The sequence below is a fragment of the Lissotriton helveticus genome, chromosome 3_1 (genome assembly GCF_964261635.1).
Source record: "Lissotriton helveticus chromosome 3_1, aLisHel1.1, whole genome shotgun sequence".
Classification (NCBI taxonomy): Eukaryota; Metazoa; Chordata; class Amphibia; order Caudata; family Salamandridae; genus Lissotriton; species Lissotriton helveticus.
The window spans coordinates 1,865,130,194-1,865,149,999 of record NC_136061.1 but is presented as its reverse complement, the minus strand read 5'-3'; the positions used below and the strand labels follow the sequence as shown (position 1 = coordinate 1,865,149,999).

At 44.5% G+C, this 19,806-nt stretch overlaps 1 protein-coding gene across 1 annotated transcript in view; it reads right to left on the bottom strand.

Annotated features, from left to right (window-relative positions):
- Positions 1 to 19,557, bottom strand: part of LMNTD2 (lamin tail domain containing 2) — a 353,472-nt gene extending 333,915 nt beyond the window's left edge. Inside the window, exon 1 of the mRNA XM_078682838.1 lies at positions 19,452 to 19,557. The gene's annotated coding sequence lies outside the window, so the exon portion shown is untranslated. The remainder of the gene's footprint in view (positions 1 to 19,451) is intronic.
- Positions 19,558 to 19,806: the final 249 nt, after the last annotated feature.

The window sequence follows — 19,806 nt, the reverse complement described above, 5'->3', positions numbered from 1 at the left end:
CTCTTCCAGAGCAGGACAGTTTTTGAGTTCAGTTTCCAATTTATCAATTTCTTCTTTTTCAAGGATTATTAAACCTTGGGCTGTTTCAATTATTAACAGCATCCAATCTCTGCTGCATCTATTCGAGATCAGTGCCCAAGTTTCAAGAAGTTTTCTGTTTTCTGTGAAAACCCCAGGTTCATTATGAACCTGTAAGCCGATGGGAATAGTCCCAGATGTCACATATTCGACTAAAAAGTCTGCATGTGCCTCGGTTCGGATAAGCTTTTTCTTTAAATTCAGTAGCTTACCCCAGTTTTCTCCTTTACCAGAAGCAACAGTAATTCTATTTCCACTTTTAGTGATTATAATTCGATGTAATTGGTCTTCACTAAACCCAAAGGTTTTAATTTGATCCATAGAAGAATAAATATCTTTCTTTTAACAGTATTTTTACTATCAAGCAGCAAAACTCTCCAGTCCTCACGGACCGTACACAGAATCTCTAATAAAAGAGAGAGAGGGACCCCAAGACCAAAGGGATAGGGTTCCACAATTGACACAAGTCAGAATATAATTCCCTTTGGGCGAATTACCATAGAAACACAAATTCTTACAAACATACACATATAAACTCAACAATATCAAATCATAACAAGGAAGCAATATAAAAAATATTAAAAAAGCAGTGAAAACACTATAATAAAAGTATATCTGCACAGTTTATTAGCATACACTATATTTTGTTAAAAATGGGAAACATATACAAAACGGAACAGTATAAAAGAAATCAATCCAACATTCCTATAAAAAAGGAGGTACAAGTAAAGGACTAAATTCCAACAAAAGCTCAGAATTTTCCTTAGTCTGTTTTTCACGTATTACTCCTTGTGCATCAACGCGTTTCGGCGGTTTGTTTAGTGTTTAACCACCTTCATCAGGACAATTACAATAAATGTTTCCCAATGGTTCTGAAATTCAAACAAAACCAATCTTAGTGACATATAATTCAATCTTTGTTTTAAAAAAACATAATGTATACACGTTTCTACAATCTCAAGTACATATAAAATCCATAACATTGCTTCCATGTTACACTAGACAAACAATACATTCTATTACAACTTAACACTAGTTTCTATCTCCTGTATATAAAAAAACCAAATCATAAACAGTACATACACTGATTTTGGTCACATGAGTATATTCCTCGTGCTCAAAATGTCTCATAGGGTCTATACATGTTAGTCATCTATTTATAAGTACCCTACACAGTGCTCCAGTCACTAAACGTACAACATTAGGTCCACATCAATACATTTCTTAGAGAAAAAATAGCCAAATAGTATAGTTAGGGCCTATTTTGGGCAAGAGAGGCGGCTAACGAGATAAACTTGATATATCACCTACCTCAATTGTTATATATCAATCAAAATAGAGTCAGGGGTACTCTGCCTCCTTCTATGTCTCAAAAGATATTCGTCCAGCGAATTATCTCTTCAAAGTTAAAATAATGTTATCCTATATAGAGTAGATAAACAACTGATTTTAGTGTCAACAAACACCGTTATCTGTAAAGGGTGGTATTTATTATCACACACAAATATTTTCTAAAGGCATTGTTAGTTATCTATACTTGGATTAGTAACACACAAATATTTTCTAAGGGCATTAGGAAACTATTAAATAGTGGCCTAATTGGTTATCTATACTAGGCTTATGCTGAGCAGTTATATAGGCAGTCCACGCAACGGCCTAAAAGCAACCAGAGTCCAGAAGTAGCTATACTACATCCGTGACTTTTTAAAGAGGACAAAAAAGTGGCATGGAATTACGATATTCACTCGCCACAAAAACGCTCACCTCCTAATGTGTCTTGATCGTGATTAGGTGACCTCTGCACTTATATTCTGCCTTGTTTCCAGACTTAGTAACTGACAGCATGTGCCAATATAGATCTGTGGACATATATAAACAAACGCCTTTATAGACTGCTGAGGATATATGGTCCAAATAGCTCTTCCTATACCTATTCCCTATTATACTTACATAGATGTGGAGTGATACAGCCACGCACGCGGTATCAGTGTGATCGTATATACACACTCTGTCAGGGTTTGTGTTTAAAATACCCCTAAAGACAGGAAAAAGAAGAAACCGCATCTTATTCCCTCATCTGTACTTGAAGGCTCGCTACTTTAACAGACCCCTAAGCTTATCACAACCATAACGATAAAGAATATCTTACTTGCTAATCGGGAATCCCAGGATCAGGGAACCATTAGTAACACGTGAAGTTACCAGCGTGTTAAACCTGAAAGACATTTAAACCGATACGACACGTTTTGAGTGATAAATTCAAAAATACTCCCATTTGCCAAAGCAAAGCAACGCCAGTTCCTTACCTCTCGGCGCTCAAGCAAAAACGTCCCGCGTGCTGGCAATCAAAGCTGGAAACGGCAAACAACAACGCCGTTCCAGCCGCCGGTTTAAATATCCGGTCCCTCCAAATTGTATAGCGAAGGTTCCTGTCACATGACCTAATCAGTAACAGATACAAATAACGGACTACACGATGGAGGCAGAGCTAGAAATACTCACTTCCTCCCATATGTAAACAAAACATCGTAGCCTGTAATCCTTGCTTAAACTTCTTATTTATCCCATTTGGATATCGCGCTAAGATAAAGAGTAGTTTTTGATGAGCCCAGAGTGTTTTTATTGGTATAAAACAGCACAAAAGATCGTGCTTGATTCGTGCTCTTTTCAAAGGCAGGTTGTTTACGGCTCAAATGGAGTCGACTCTTTTAGACAGTTTTAAATAAGCACAGACAATTTTTGTAAGTTTTAAACAGCACAAAAAACATGTTTGAGTCGTGCTATATTCAAAAGCAGTTTACATCCATCCATCATATGGTATATAGAAATATAGGGTTATGTTCAAAGCAATTATTATTACACATAGATGTTAATAAATAACTTTGCCAAACACTCCCATAATCCTAGTGGCTTATTTTCGAGGAATAGAGATCAATTAAGAAAAGAGATGGATCATCACTACATCTTCAAGCTTCTGTGGATATAAATCATACTCCTAACTATTTATAGTTTCCTAAATTTAGTTTAGCCATGCATTAGTCAGTGTCAAGGACGTCATTCTCATATAAATTTATCCCTATCGAGTGTTTATAAAATAAGATTGCTAAATACTCCCATAATACTTATGGTTTATTTTCAAGGAATATGTGGTCGTAATAAGGAAGCAATTAGTCATCATTATGATTTATTTTCAAGGAATATGTGGTCATAATAGGAAAGTAATTAGTCATCATTACATATTTACGCTTTTATAGATATAGATCCTACTATTAACTAGTTTTAATTTCCTATGTTTAGTTAAGCCATACTACAATCAGTATCAAGGACGTCAGTCCCGTATACATTTTCCTTATCAAGCTCTCCCAGCTTTAACCATGAGTTGAGAGAGGATGGAGGGAAGATATTGTAAACTAACAGCTCTAAAATTCTGTAAGATGGATCAAACCAAGAAGAGTTAAACCGCTCCAATAATGCGGTCCCATTCTTCTCTCGAGTTGAGTCCCCTTCTTACCGTGTCGAGATATAAGATATGTCCTCTCTCTTTTCTTTTAGAAACAATATTGCCACCTCTCTTGCCTATTTTAATTTTCTCCAAAATGAACCAGTGAAAATCTGATTCCTTATGTCCTTTCTCCAGGAAATGGGCAACAATTGGGGCAGTGATCTTTTTTGTCTTGATAGCTGATCTGTGTTCCTGAAACCTAGTCCGTGCCTCCCTTCGTGTTTCTCCAACATAACAAAGGCCGCACGGACACCTGAGGAGATAAATGACATTCTTGCTCCTACAATTATTGTGGGTCTTACATCTAACCGTCATGGTGTTACAGGCGATTACTGACTCTACAATACATTGAGCACAGATATTACACATACCACACCTAGTTGTTCCAACCACCTTTGTGCCATCAATTGTTCTTTGATTTTCCAACACCTCATCTTTGTACGTGTGTACCAGTAGATCGCGCAAGTTTTTGTTCTTTTTAAATGCAAACAACGGTTTCTCTAAAGCTAATTCCTCCTCATGATTTAAAATGTGCCAATGCTTATTCACTAAATTTTTTATCTGGTTGCTTATATTGGAAAATGTACTAACAAACACAACTTTGTTTAGAGGGCCCTTTTCTTTCTTTTCATTCCGAATTAGCGCCTCACGGTCATAAAATCTCGCTCTCTTCATTGAGTGCGACAAAAGTTTTTTCGGATATCCCCTCTCTTTAAATTTTGTTTTGAGGGCCTCTGCATGTTTATAGTAATCATTAATATCAGAACAATTTCTCCGGAGACGGAGAAATTGACTGAAGGGGATGCTTTCGCTTTGTGATTTGGGGTGAAAGCTAGAAAAGTGTAATAGTGTGTTTTTTGCCATTGGTTTAGTGAACAATTCGACAGCCAGGACTCCATTGCAGTTTTTAATGGATATATCCAAAAAATCGACTTTTGTGGTACTATATGTTGATGTGAACCTTAGATTTGGATCACCTAAGTTGATCCAAAGAAGGAACTCATCAAGAAGTTCAATGGAGCCTTCCCAGATAAAGAAGATGTCGTCAATGTAGCGGTACCAGCCGGCTACATTTTCGAAAAAAGGCGCCATCTCATTATCGATATGTTTGGCCTCAAAATTACCAACATACAGACAGGCCAGACCAGGGGCACAAGTGGCCCCCATGCTGGTCCCTTTTAATTGCCTGAAGTACTCGTTTTTAAATAGGAACACGTTATTTGTTAGGATGAGTCTCACACAGTTAACTATAAACTCCCTGTTAGCACCACCAAGATCTTGACCAGATAGATGTTCGTCTATAACCTCTATTGTATCAGTCTGTGGAATGTTCGTGTAAAGAGACTCAATGTCCAGGGTAACCAGACACTGAGTCTCTTCACAGAATGACAAACCCTCCACCATAGATATGATATGTCTTTACCACCACAGAGGTTTGAGCTCACGCCAATGTTATCCCCACTATATTTATATCCTTATGTTACTATTGATTACTAATGTATTTCACAGTCTATGTACTTCATTTGATTGTATGATTAAAGCACATTTACACATATGTCCTGCTGGTCTACTGCTCACAATTTGAAGTCTCACTGTTGTAATATGGTGAAAATATTAATTTCTTGACAAACAGGGTTTTTATTGTAAAGCACTCCGTCATTCTCAGGGGTCAGCAATATACATCATGAACTAATACACGAATGAAAAGTAGGACAAGTGAAAGACACTTTGAGAAATATTCATACCCCAGTGTCGACAGTACAAGCCTTCCTGCTTTCATTCAGTTCACTGAGAATTCCCACAAAAAGAGAAAGTGGTGTGTGTGTAGGGGGGGGTGAGAGAGATCACAGGAAACTGCACAATTCCATGATTTATGGCTCCGAAGACGTTTCCCCCTAAACCCACGCCCTTTCCTCCCTTTATAGCCGTGGTCTTATCAGATTCAGTGGCACTTTTCAGTTCCGAAAAAAGATAAATTAGCTTGTTCGAGGCCCGAATTATCAGGAACATTTAAAACAAGCCAGACAACAAAGCGTGTTGTTTGGCTGATAAAAATCCTTCAGGGAGAACCCCTAACCTATTGTAAAGGTTGTGTCCGGTGATGCTGAGACCAATGTTACTTGCACGCGGTGCTTAAAATAAAATTTGACTTCGCTCTGAAGAGCTTGGCTTTGAACACACACCCACGGGGGATGAGTTTGTGGGGGTGAGCTGCTGGGGGGCATGTAAAACTAGGGGGTCGGAAGGGTGGGGACGTGAAATGGGGTGACCAGCTGCGGTGAATAAAAAGCCAATACAGTTTGGGTAGACTTTAAGGACAGTGTTTGGGACAGCGTGACGGAGGGATAGGTGAGAGTTCTGCGAAGGGACAAAGTGTGGGGCAGTAGGATAGCATAGATACTGACCAACATAGAGAGTTTGTAGTGAGGGAGAAGAGAAACTAGAAGAAAGACGGACAGAGTTTTGTATGGGGATAGGTATTGGGAGCATGCATTTGAGGAATAGAGTTTGTCGAGCAGAGGCAGATTTTTGGGCTTGAGAAAGAATAGAAACTTTAGAAGAGAGAGTCGGGCAGAGTTTTGGGGAGGACGGACGGACGCTGGGTTTAAAAGGAATACGCATGAGACAGAGAGTGTGAGTTTTGGGGACAAACAGTGAGTTTGAAATCTAGTTTATGGGGACAGGGGAGCATCAGGCGGAGGGGCAGACCTCCGAGGCACAGGCAGAGTATAAAGCAGATGATAATGGGTCACTGTTAAACCCCCCTCCACCCCCACCCCCCCTCTGACTTTCACGCCTGCTTTGGAAAACTTTCTGGCTCAACTTGGCACAAACGTGCCAGCCCCTCCGGCCCCATCTTTTGGGGCACTGCCCCTTTACTGTACAAACAATTCACTGCAACACTTATAATTCACTTAGGGGTTCACAGCTAGCCTGGTAGCGTGACGTGCACAGAGTCCCTAACACCTGTTGGGACAATATCATCCAGATACAAGGATAAACAACAACGCGAAGGTGATATAAAGCATGCCGTGATTATAAAACCAAGGACTGACCTGCATACTACGTACTACTCCATTTATAGAGTCTCTTCTTTTAGAAGCACCCGCTACAGTAAATGTTGTCTGTGAAGGGCTCTGCAACACGTCAGAACCCTTTACTGGATGAAAATTATATCATGTGTACCTTTTGTAACTTACTTGGTTCTACTGTAAAAATGCTCCGACACCTTTGGGTAAAGTTTGCGCTATATAAAACTGCATTTAATAAATTAACAAAACGGGCAGATGCCTCATTGAGCGCTAGGGAGAGCGGGGGGTTTATAGGGCGATAGTGCACTTGGAGAACATTTGAGCTTTCTGATGAATTCAAAGCGAAATGGACAGTGCTGTGGGCAGTATGCGCTATCAGGGCACCCCGTGTGCGCAGTGACTTACAGCCTGGCATAGCTGCACCAACCTTAAGGAATTTGAACCCTTCTGGGAAACTTACAAAACACCACAGTTTAAAAAACATGAAAATACTTTATTTGCAATACTGGTCGATAAATACAATACTTTTTTTTGCAGTTTTTTTTAATGTAGCGCGAACTCGACCCGAAGATATCGATGCGCTCACCAGTTGCGTTGCAGACAGACACATTCATTTTAGGCACGGAGAGATTTGTCCAGATTTACAGGATGTTCAGCCTCCCGCCGAGACCGGAACCGGTTCCTTAGCTTCACAGTCGTCCGCTCTAGCCGTTACGCTACCATTAATAGGCTCTGCCAGTGACACTAGAAACAAGTGCGGCAAACTATCCGCAAGTGCTTCATTGCGGCTCTAATTATCTACATGAGGCCAGTGGAGTGCACTACAGCATATGCCGCACCACTATACACAGGGTCCCGCAGTCGGATCTACACACGAATTTGAAAGGCACGCAATCTAAAATCAAACAAGCGAAGCTCTGGCCATGCTAAATGTCGAGCTGGGGAGCGGTTGAGGGCTCTATATCTGTAACAAACGTCGGGGATGTGTGCACGTACCTGGCGGCTTATCTCCACACGGCTAAGAAAATTCAGGATGCGTCGGGAACAAAGTTTACCGGCATAACGTGTGCCCGCTGGGAAAACCTTCTTAACATCTCCTCCACTAACGTGCTGACCTCCCATGAATCGGCGTGCGGATCGCAGAAGTAAAAAGCGGACTAACGTATACCCCCGATTATTTCAGAATGGGAAACGTATCGAAGTTGTTACCACGTATTCCGCCATCTTACAGATGGAAAGGGGCCGACTATGGACTGAACACTGGGAACCGCGTAGTATGGAGGGCTGCCGATTTTTCAGCCCCTAATGGTGCCATACAAAGTGAAGTCAATCACATACAATCACACATGGTCCACACAGGGAAAAACGAAAAACGAGGAGAAAAAACGGAAAGGGCTAAAAGAAAAGAACAGGGGGAAATAGAGGGGGGAGAGAGGGGGAAGGAAAGGAAACAAAGAACGGCACTGAAATGTTACCGCTCATAGTCCCATATTTACTAGAAAAACGGATTTGGGGCGTGTTTTTGGTGCTCTCCCCTTCCCATTGGCTGGAAGGTAAAATTCCAGCCAATGGGAAGAGGAGAGGGCGGGACTTAAAAAGAGACCCAGAAACGCCCCCGAATCACGTTCCGACGGGGAAAGAGTGATTGACAGCCACTCTCTTCCAATGGCTAGCCTCCATTTATGGAGCTAGCCAATGGAAGAAGGGGCGGGTTCAAGTCCCCCATACTGTTCTAACATTAGATTTCGCCTTCGCGAAACGCTGCTTGCGCAGCTTTCGACAGGCGAAACCTAAAAAGGACTAGCTATTTATAGGGAAAGGGGGAGAGAGGAGACTCAATGAAGTACGCGTGCCAGCAAATCATTGGTTTGTTCATGAAGCCCTCACCCACCAACCTAGTTGGTGGCATGCTTCATCATCGGGCCCACCACAGTGACACCGAATGTGTCCCGGGTGTGCTTCAACGCCAGATTACTGCGGAGCTGGTATCTTTGCTGAGTGTGCAGTGTAGTGAGTGAGAAAGTGAAAGTTAAAAAGCTATACAGAGGGTTCCGGTACCCGAGGGTAAATAGGTAAACTTTAATTACTGGGCCCCTGTCAGCTACTAAAAAGGCAGACGGACGTGATGGAGTACGAATTATGACCTCCTGCGTCCTGTGTGGTCTACATGTTTCAGCCAGACCTTTTGTTTTAAAACTGGCTTTCCTCAGGACCAAGTGTGAATAAGGTGTAATAAAATAAAATAAGATTACTAGATTATAGTGATTGCTTTTTGTCTTTTACTATGTGTCGCACTCCCTAAGGTGCGTTTATGTGGTAGAGGTGGATTCCCTCTCGCTTTGCTACACATAACATATAGGACATGGACAGACGTACATGGTAGAGTCATATTATCATGATATGATAGTATTGCACATCATTTAGCCGACTTGTAAGGTGAGTGCTCGACCTATATTCGACTAGGGTGTGGTCATGTCAGGGACATGACCTGCGTGGGTTTTATCCTACAACCGATTGTAGTGGTGGTGAACTAGGACAGCGGTTTTTAGCAAGGTGAGGTACAGGTAAGTAAAACACATTATCCTCACACAGGCTATTTGCTGTACAAAGCTTCCTTGGGTCACCATGCAGAGAAAGAGACCCTAAAAGAAGGTTGTAAGAGTTTAGGTTGTATCCGACCTGTAGGGAGGAAGATTTGTAAATGTAAATGTATTTCGATTTATATAGCGCACGATTCACCCAGGGGTCTCAAGGCGCTTGCTTAGGGAACCCGTCCTGGTATTCCCCTGTGAGAGATACCCCAGGCAGGGTATTCACAAGGTGAAAGCCAGGCATCCCGCCGCGAGGGGCCGTAGTGGAGATTAAGCAAGCTATTGCCCAGAGTCGCAGAGTGTGACCCCGTGAGTCGAGTAGGCACCGGAGCGAGAATTGTCGAGTCCGTGGAATTTTTGTGCCCGAGACCCGCCGAGGCGGGGAATCGAACCCTGGTCCATGGCTGATCTCAGCTTCCGGGTCTGCCGCCTCTAACCACTGAGCCACACTTCTCCACAAGATTTCAAGAGCTTACCCCAATTGTTGCAGTAGCGCGCTGAGTTTACTCACGGAAATGCCGGTCTAGATCCTCCTTGGACCTATCGTCCTTCTGCCGTGCCCGGAATGAGGAGATGAGGCCCGTAGGAGGCGTTTAAGTAGCCCCGTTTATTGTTTTCACCTGGTTTTAGGTGGAAATAGAAGGAGGGATGCGCTCGCGCTAAATGCTTCGTCATTCTGCCGCGGGGCGCATGCTCAAGTGAGTAGTCTATTGCGCGCATGCACATTGTCATGAGGAGTGTCTCTGAGGCCGCGCGTGCGCACGGGCGAGATTGAAGGCTCGTGAGGGCAAATCTATGCTGGGATTGCCAGCAGTTGTTTAGATGCTTGCTCAGAGGGGTTCTATGTGTGAAAAAAATTGGTATATTTAGCTATCTAGTGCTGCATATACAGGGGTCAGATGGGAGGGTTTTGCCATTGTTCTGTGTGCAGACTACTGGACTGTGTATTGGGGTGATTGCATGCTAGCAATGTGCACAAGGGTGCTGGGAACATTTGGACAACGAGAGAGGAGGGAGAATGGGACACTGGCTACGGTGTTTACAGTTAGAACGGTGGGAGGGTCTTTCTGTGCATGAGTGGCATGTTCAGTAGGTTAGTGAATTCCATGGGATTGAGTCATTCAACCCCACTGTGTGGGTGGATAGTCTGTATATCCAGCGTTGTTCCTTCTGGAGTAGGTACTTATTGTTTTCTGTTATGTTGAAATGTTCAATGACAGTCCATGTGAAGTCATTAGGGGTGTGGTTATGCGATAGGAAATGATCCGTCAGCTTACTGATATTTTTGCCACATCGAATGGTGCTTCGGTGTTCAGTCATTCTGGTTCTGACTTTGCGAGTGGTCATCCCGATGTAACGTAAGCCACACCTACAGGTCATCATGTATAATAAGATGGATGAGTTGCAATTAGTGAAATGGCGTTGTGTTCATGTTTTGCCAGGTTCTAAATTAAGGGTTTTTGATGATGTTGTCAGATGGCAAACACTGCAGTTATTGCATGGTTGATGGCCTGTGACTCTTGGTAGGCCCCTGGCGTTGAGAATTGTGTTTTCGGCTGGGGCAGCACTGGGTCTGGGCCTTGTGTTGACAAGTTGGTCTTTGAAGTTTTTTGCCCTCTTGTATGCAAAACGTGGTTTCCCCCAGTTTCTTGTACCTGAGTTAATGATCTTCCAGTTCCTTTGGATGATGTTGGAAACCTGGTTGGAAGCAGTATTGTATGTTGTCACGCAGGTGAGGACGGGCTCTTCCGGTGGTTTGATGGTGTTTTCAAGTAGTGCCTCCCTGTTCTGATTACGTGCTCTTTTACATGTGGTTCTGATGATCCTTGTAGGGTACCCTCTGTCCTCCAATTTGGGGACTAGGGCGGTGGATTGTTGCTTGTAGTCCTGGATTTTGCTGCAGTTGCGTCTGAGGCGCAAAAAATTGCCCATAGGGGAGGTTTTCCCTAAGGGGTCTAGGATGGAAACTGTCAAATCTAAGGAGGGAGTTCCTTGCCGTCGGTTTGTAAAAGGTAGTGGTGGTTAGTCCCTCTTGATCTGCTTTGATGTTAAGATCCAAGAAAGCCAGTTCGGTTGGGCTACTGGTGCTTGTAAATCGTAGATAGTTATCCCGACTGTTGATCCACAGTAGGAAGTTGTCTAGCGTCTCCTGGTTTCCCTCCCAGATGACGAAGATATCGTCAATGTAGCGACGCCATGTTTTTATGTTGGTTGAGTATGGGCTGGTGGGGGGTTGTATGTGGGTCTGTTCGAAGTGGGCGACATACAGACCCGCCACGCTTGGGGCAAAAACACTGCCCATTGAGGCCCCGTTGGTCTGTAGGTAAAATTTTCCTTCGTATTCGAAGTAGTTTTCTTTGAGCGCGAGGGTGGCGCAGTCAATGATGAAGCTACGGGGTGTTTGGTAGTCCCAGGTTTGTTCCATGAGGACGTCATGCAGTACTTTCAGCGTGGCGTCTTGTGGCAGGCTGGTGTAAAGGCTCTCTATATCCAGTCCAACCAGGAGTTGGTTTGTTGGATCGAAGTTTGTGTCTTTAATGATGTTGAGAAGGTGTTTGGTGTCCTTGATGTACGATGGTGTCTTTTGAGCTAGGGGGTTGAGAAAGAAATCACAGAAACGTGATAAGGGTTCAAGGAGCGACTGGATCCCTGACACGATGGGCCTTCCTGGTGGCGGTGTAACGCCTTTGTGCACCTTGGGGACTGTGTAGAAATACGGGGGTTTGGCATTTTTGGTGCAGAGGTAATCAGCTTCTTGTTTAGAGATCTGTTCTGAGTCGCTGGCATTTTTTACCAGGATGTTGATGGTGTTGCGCAGCTCCTCAGTAGGATCTTTTTTGAGGCATTTATAATTCCTAGTGTCGCTCAGGAGTCTGCGGCACTCTGTGTCATAATCCGTTTTGTCCATTAGGACAATGCCCCCTCCTTTGTCTGCCGGCTTGATGATCAGGGATGGGTCATTCTGTAAGCGTTTGATCGTTTCACGTTCCCGGTAGGATAGGTTGTTGAAAGTGTTCCTGTGTTGTAGTTTTTCAACATCTGTATAGACCGCCTGTTCAAAGGTAGATATTTCTACTGGGATGCTGGCTGGTGGTGGGGTAAAGTTGGACTTGAGTCTGAGGCCTGTCTCATTTGGGGTCTCATCGTTACTGTTATCTGTGTGTGTTCCTTCTTTTAAAAGAAAGCTTTTAGTTTAAGCTTTCTGAAGAACTCGGCTAGTTCTGTATGTAGTTTGAACATGTCCAGTCTGGTTGTGGGAACGAAGGAGAGGCCTTTATTTAGGACTAAAGAAATATCTACCTATCCCAGGTTCTTGTAGACATATAATGTCATAGCTAGATATGGCACTCGATATTCTCAGCCTTATTTAATAACCCATTCACGTTACAGGTTGCAAAATCAAACCCTTCCATAGGGGCCCGTCCTACAGGGGGAGTGTTTGGTACACTTATAGGTATGTTACAAGTTCTACAATTATCTTTACCAATTGACTTGCCGGCCTTAGCTTCAACCATCCCACAAATAGCGGGTGCCTGCGTAATATATGTACAATCTCTCAGAGATAGCTGGCTTAGTTGGTTGACTTTAAGATCCCTTGTAGAATCTCTTCTCTGATAATTCCTACGGTCCACAGCATAACTTTGAGCAGGGCGAAGTAATTAATTAGCGTCTAATCTACTCAACGCCTCGTATCTATTAGGCATTGCAAATTCCAGACCATGTGACGAGTTCAGTACACCACTAGAATGTTCATCTAGGCCCTTCAAGGGATGATTAAAAAAAAGCCCAGTGGGAGTATGCCCATGTCTTGTGTCTCTATGGATAAGTCCCCAATCATTTTATAGATACAACTGGCAATTCTCAGGCTTCTAAAATTAATTACAACACAATCACCACCAAGATTTTTTCCCAATGGCCCAATCTACCCCACTCTCCTTGTACACAGGATTTTGTATGCTCCACTAGGGGAGAATAAATGTCTAGAGCTAAGCCAGTGAACCACCTTGTTCTTCAGGCATTCCGTAGTTTCCCTTGCCCCTGGCTTTAGCAGGGGGACATTAACTAATACTGACACATATGGGCAGCTAGCAGGTGGCAAATTAATAGTAATTAGATCTTATAAGGGCATATTGGTATTGGGTGTGTGTGGGTATTTGAGTCTCTTAGGTGTTGGGCCATAACGTGTGTCCTAGTAGATTTGCAATTAAGTTCTTGTAAATTTTCGCCCAACATCACCACTTGTCTGGAACGAATCAAAGCCTCAGCATGGGGGGGCATGTCGTCTATAGCACTATTCAGACCAGTGCCTATTAATGGGGGCCTCTTGTCCTATAGCATTTTGCTTGCACTGGTAACCTTTTCCAATTCCTCCTCCACCCTACCCAGTCTTTCTTGAAGGGGGCTTAATAGGCTACTAATAACAGATGTTAGTTTTTCCCACAATGGTGCCCATAATTGTTTGTCCATAGAGTTAATTCCATGTTTGCCCCCCCCCGCCTCCTCCCCCCGCAAAATAAGATAATTCGGGGATCTTAAGTCAACAGGGCTTTCATACTGTGTCTTCCTTTTCCGTTCCGCTTGTTGACGAGCTACGTTCGAAACTTTAGCTGCCCGTGGAATTGCCGGGCCCGGGGGTGGGGGTGGAAGTTAATGTCTGTTCTAGTACAATTGGTGTTTGGCAAATAGTTTCGCTTGTGCATCCCGCACTCTGGTCATCTTGTTCATTGCCTAGACCAGGCATCTCTTTAATGGGTGTTACACATTGGGTACCCCCAGTTTGGACAGTCGCGGTAAGGGACATGCGTCGCTCCACTAGATCGATTTCTTTAGATAGAGTCCATCGGCATGAGCCAGGAAGGTGTCTATGGTGGTTTGCTTAGGGGTACTGGATTGCTCAGTTGTTGGCTTTGTACCTCCCACCTTACGTTTGGCCTTACTGCCAGTTATATTTTGGAAAATAAAGGGACAAAAGGAATGCGGAAAACAGACTTACTCCTCTCCATTCCATGTAGTTACACGACTGGCGTCCTTTGCCAACAATATTGGTCCACTGCGATCAATGGGTATAAAATCCAAGGGGGCCTGACCTCTTCCGGCCACAGACGGCGCAGTCGGGCCCACCCATGGCCCGAGCTATGCCGGGGCATGCCCGCATACATCCCATGCTGTGGAAGCCCTGTGCCTCCTGGTGCAAAACATTGGTGCTAATGGTGGCGGCATGGAGCCGCTTTGCTGCATGGGGCTTGTGGTTCCTGGGCCTCCACAAACAAGCAAAGGGGCTCCCGCGCAGTGGGAGCCCTGTGCAGGATTTAAGCGCCTCCTGGCACGAAAGGGCGATGCTGACGGTGGCGGCTTGGAGCTGCTTTGCTGCCTGGGACTTGTGGTTCATGGCCTCCACAAACAAGTAAACACGCTCATTTGCCTGATAGCGTCTTTGTATATTGGGTCAAGCAGGGCGTGGGCATTGAACCTCCAGAGGTACTGTGTTGGTCTTTGTGTTGGTATTGCTAGATCCAGTTTTACACGGCTATGGTCTGATAAGGTTCTGGCAAGATGCTCTCCTGGGCTGATGTCAACCAGTAACCGATTCGGGACCATGAGTTGTGTACTGAGAATGTAAAGGTGCCTTCCCTTATCCCTGGGTTTCTTAGTCTCCACATATCCGCCATATTGAATTGTGCCATGCCCTCCCTTAACACTTTAGCCACATTTCTGTCTTGTGGCAATGCCTGTGGTAATTTATCATCGAGTGAATTTAAAACGGTGTTGACATCCCTCCCCGCCCCAAATCACAATCGCTGGAGTAAGGATTTGTAACTCGTTCCAGATATGATTAAAAAAACAGCACACCCTGCAGAATCGCATACCTGCCTTGCTCGTCAGTGATGGTCCGAGTTACCTCGAATGGCACCCCTTTTCTCACCAAGGTAAGCACTCCCCCTGGATTAGGAGGAGTACGATGAAGCCAGTCGTACCCCAGCCCACCTGGCTTCCACTGCACACTCTGAGCGTTTCGTAAGGTGTGTTTCCTGGAGCAGCGCAACATGTATGTTGTGTTGGTCCAACTTAGCCAGTATCTGTCGTATTTTGCGGGGGTCATTAAGCCCGCAGACATTCTAGGTTATACAAGATATTATATCAGGCCCTCTAGGTCCTACCCTGTCAGCTTTGCGTATATGTTTGGATCGTATTTTGCAGGGGTCATTAAGCCCGCAGACATTCCAGGTAATACAAGATATTATATCAGGCTCTCTAGGTCCTACCTTGTCAGCCTTGCGTATATGTTTGGATCCCATGCTTCTGTTTGGATCCCATGCTTCTGTGGTGTAGTGATATCCTCGCCAGTCATTGTATAGTGTGAATAGTCAAGGCAACAACACTCAGTAACTGTTCCCCCTCCCCCTCTTCAGGATTGCAATCATGCTAAAGAATAACCCATAAGTAGCAAACCATACAAACAGGAACCTCAGCTTTTGCCAGCCGCCTAGTACTGCCAGCAACATGTTAACTATAGAGCTCATTAAGGGGTGCACCCACACGTGGGCTGCCAGAGTCCTGGTTACCCTCCAGTTCTTCGGAGGGTGGGAGTAAGACTCTATGGTATCTGGTGAGCTTCAGTTAGCTCTAGTTGAACTTGTAGACAGCTGTATCCTGAGTCTTCAACTGTGTTACCAACAAGTCTCGTTGGGTCACGTTGGCTAGGACCCGCACCTCCCCCAAATAACCCATTCTGGTAAGTTTCTAGGGTAGATCACACAGTTCCCACAGGGGTCCCGAGGGAACAAGGCGAGGCCCAGCCCGAGCCCAGAGCACCCCAAGCTACATCAGCAACATAGGGACATTGTCAGGTACTCAGCGTGTATCTAGATGCAATGCGATCAGTCTTCCTCCACAACGGCATCCTGGTCTTGGAGGCCTTTTTGCCCTCTTGCGGAATTGTTTATTGACATACTTCATTACCTACTGCGGCGTTGGAAGATTTTTATTTTGCCTTGGTGGTCTACTCGCAGCCTGGCTGGATAGAGCATAGCATATGGGACTGCCGCAGTCTGCAACTTTGACTTTGACTGATGTGTATTCCTTTCTGGCTGCTCGGACGTTGGTGGTAAAATCTGGATAGAAGTATAGTGTCTTACCATGATAGCTAATGTGTTGTCACTCACGTGCCAGCCTGAGAACCATATCCCTGTCTCTGAAATTCAACAGCTTAGCAATTACCGGCCTTGGGTCGGCCCCCGGGATCGGCCGCAGCCCCAGAGATTGGTGGGCACGTTCCACTACCAGTAGGTGTGATACGTTGTCTTCTCCAAACACATCTTTTAGCAGGCTCTGTTTTGCCCATTTTCATTGTTTCTGGGATTCCCACGATGCGTAAGTTACTCCTTTTTGAACGTGCCTCCAAGTTCTCATTCTTCGCTTGTATTATCACAAGCACTTTTTCCATGTTTAGGCATTTGTATTTTACAGAGTTCATAGTATCCTCCATAGTTGAGATTCTCTGTTCTGCTTCTGTCAGGTGAGCCACATGGCCGTCTAACTTAGTGGCGAGGTGATCTAGTCTGAGGTTGATGTGATCTATCTTTCCATCTATTGAGTACAGGCTTTACTGCATCACCAGTAGGGTGTTTTCCAGGTTCGACGTGCTTGGAGTCGAACCTTCCCCTGCACCATCATCCATTATTTCTGGGGTTCCTCTTGCACTTTTTCTGCTGTCAAATGTTAGTTTGGGTTGTGTTTTATCTGCCTTGCCCATGGGCACCATTTGATGATCTGGTAGCAGGCACTATGTATGCCCCCCATCTATCTTATGTCATGTTATCTTCCGCCCCAGGCTCTCAACGCACCCCCAGGTGCCGGTGTCACTCTTTGTTGTGTTAATCAGTGGCGGTTGTGCATGAAGCCCCCACTCTCCACAGGTGATAGTGTGCAAAGGGGGGGCGCAAGGGGGAGGCCCTCTAGCAGCAATGCCCCTGGGCTTCGCTGTATCGTAAGCCGCTGAGCACTCTACCAGTCCCCGGCGGTTGCAGCCTCCACCACCGGGGTTGGCGCTCCACACCCAGCAGTCTACAGGCTTCCTTGGTCGCTGTATTTATATACAGTGGCTCCGGCCCCTCTCTAAGTGCAATTCGGATATGCCCGGCGTAGGCAGTGAGAGTTACTGTCCCCCACTTCGGTCATCTTCCTCCTCCTTGTTGAGCTGCTGTCCTCTCTGGCTGCCTGTTAGCTCACCAGGATCATTCAATGTGGGGCTTTCCCGCCCGCATTTCTAAGGCCTAGGGGCGTCCTCACCGCAGTTTGTGCAGAGCAGTCCAAACGGCACAGATATTTCCCCCAAGGGGGGGGAGAAGGCAGTCGGGCACCGGTCATTTCGCTTTGGGCTCTCTAGCGCTCCGACAAACGTAATCTGCGATACATCTTCGAGATCATCCCCAAGATTAAGATCGCAACTGTGCATAGTTGGTACTTGTTTACGTCTCTGGAGGGGGAGTGTGATCTATGCATAGCCTGCACACTCAACCTAACTTGCGTAGTAGGGGCTTGCCCAGCTAATAGTACTTGCATGTTTGGAGGGAGTGGACTCTATGCACAGTCTGCATACTCAGAACTAACTGTGTATAGTAAGGGCTTGATCACGTAATAGTGCTTGCATGTCCAGAGGGAGTGGACTCTACACACAGTCTGTACACTGTGAACAGACTTTGTATATTAGGAGCTTGCCCACCTAATGGGGCTTAGGACTCTGGAGGGACTGGGCTCTGTGTATAGTCTGCACACTCAGCTCTGACTGTTCTTAGTAGGGGCTTGCTGACCTAATAACACGTGTTTGGAGGGTGTGGGTTTTACATCCAGCCTGCGTACTGAGCACAGACTGTGCGCAGTAGGGGTTTGCCAATATAATGGGGCTCCATAGAGTATTGGTAGTACACTTTCCGTAAAGACCTTATCACAGCCCAAAGGCTGTGTTTTAATTCTTTTTTTTGGGTCTTTACTAGTCCTGCGCGAATTTCACTGGACCACATGAGGGCTGTGCTGAGTCCATGATGATATTTACAATTGTATTCTTAATTTCTGCCCAAAAGGAGAGGGTCTCTCTGGACCCCCCAGAAGGATTAGGGAGTCAGAGTATCCCCAATTTTCCCACTTATCTTTTTTTTCAGGACTCAAGTCTTGTAATGACAGCTTCAAGCTTTTTCTTCATGTTGTGACCAGGCAATCACAACGGTCCTGGTTGACAAGCCTATCAGAATGCTTTATTTTCCCTCACTGTCTTGTGGGAATCCCGCAGGTGTCCTGTAGCAGCAGATATTTATCAATGTTGAACATTAATTTCTCTAAAATGGCTGATTCACACCACATCACAAAAAGTAAATTTTCACAGTAAAGATCTAGCGGTCTGCTAAATGTGGTATTTTGGGACCCCCACCACTTTTTCCCATCCCTCACTTGACAAATCACACCAAAACTTTAAAGGAAGCAACTTAGATGGATGACATTTTTTGGGGAAAGTTTTGTAAAGATACGACAAACGCCACCGACGTTATTAGCAAAACAAAACATGCTCTTCCTACGGAAACTTTGACCTAACTAGAACTACATAGTGGGGGCTATCACTGTGTAATATACACACACACACACACACACACACACACACACACACACACACACACACATATAAATATATACGTACTTACTTCAAATGGGAGAATTTCTGTGACAATGTAACGTTTTAAATGTACAAAACCACTGAAATTCACCAGTTGTAGTAACCTAGGGCATGAGTTATAGTTAGCAGAGGAAAAATGAATAGGGAAAACATGTTTTGCCCCCCTTTTTTACTCAGCCCTCACTTGACAGATCACCCCAACATTTTTAATTAAAGAATACAAAGCCCCATCTTTTCTTACAATGTAATGCTTCCAATATGTCATCAAAAATTATACATGGTTCAGAGGAACCCTTTCTTTATTTTCTACTTTATTAATTATTTTATCTTTCCACATAACAAAATTGTAATGCTCAAAATTCATGATTTATATTACAATTCCTCAAAACTTGTAGAAGTCTGACCTCTGGAGCTTTCCAGTGGGACGAACCAGAGATCCAAGCCGGCTCGCTGTTTAAGGTGGGCGGCTTGTCTCTCGCGGTTGATCCCGGTCACCTTTTCTATGTTCAGACTTAGAGACTGTCAAGAGGTCATTGTTCTGTAATGTTTTAACCTTAAGGAAGAAGCAGAGAAATGCCAAATACCTTTGGTGTAGACAGTATCCTATGTGGAAGAAATGACACCATTGCAGGAAGACGCTATTCCATATACTATTGAAAGAATTGCTATATCAGAATTGCGTGATTTCCAAGATGGCCGCTGTTTATTCCCATTGAAGCATTCATGCAGTCTAATTGCAGGAATAGATTCGCACCAATGCGTTCACGTGAGCAGCACGCAGCACACCTCAACTGAATTCACTGAAGAGAACTGTTCCTTTGGTGCGCCTGACCCTTTAAGAAAGAAAAAACTTTTGTAAAGAACGCTGTAGTGAACTTTTATCCCACATGAGCAACGATTTGTGAGTAATGTCTCCGCTGTGAGCAGAATCTTGAGCAA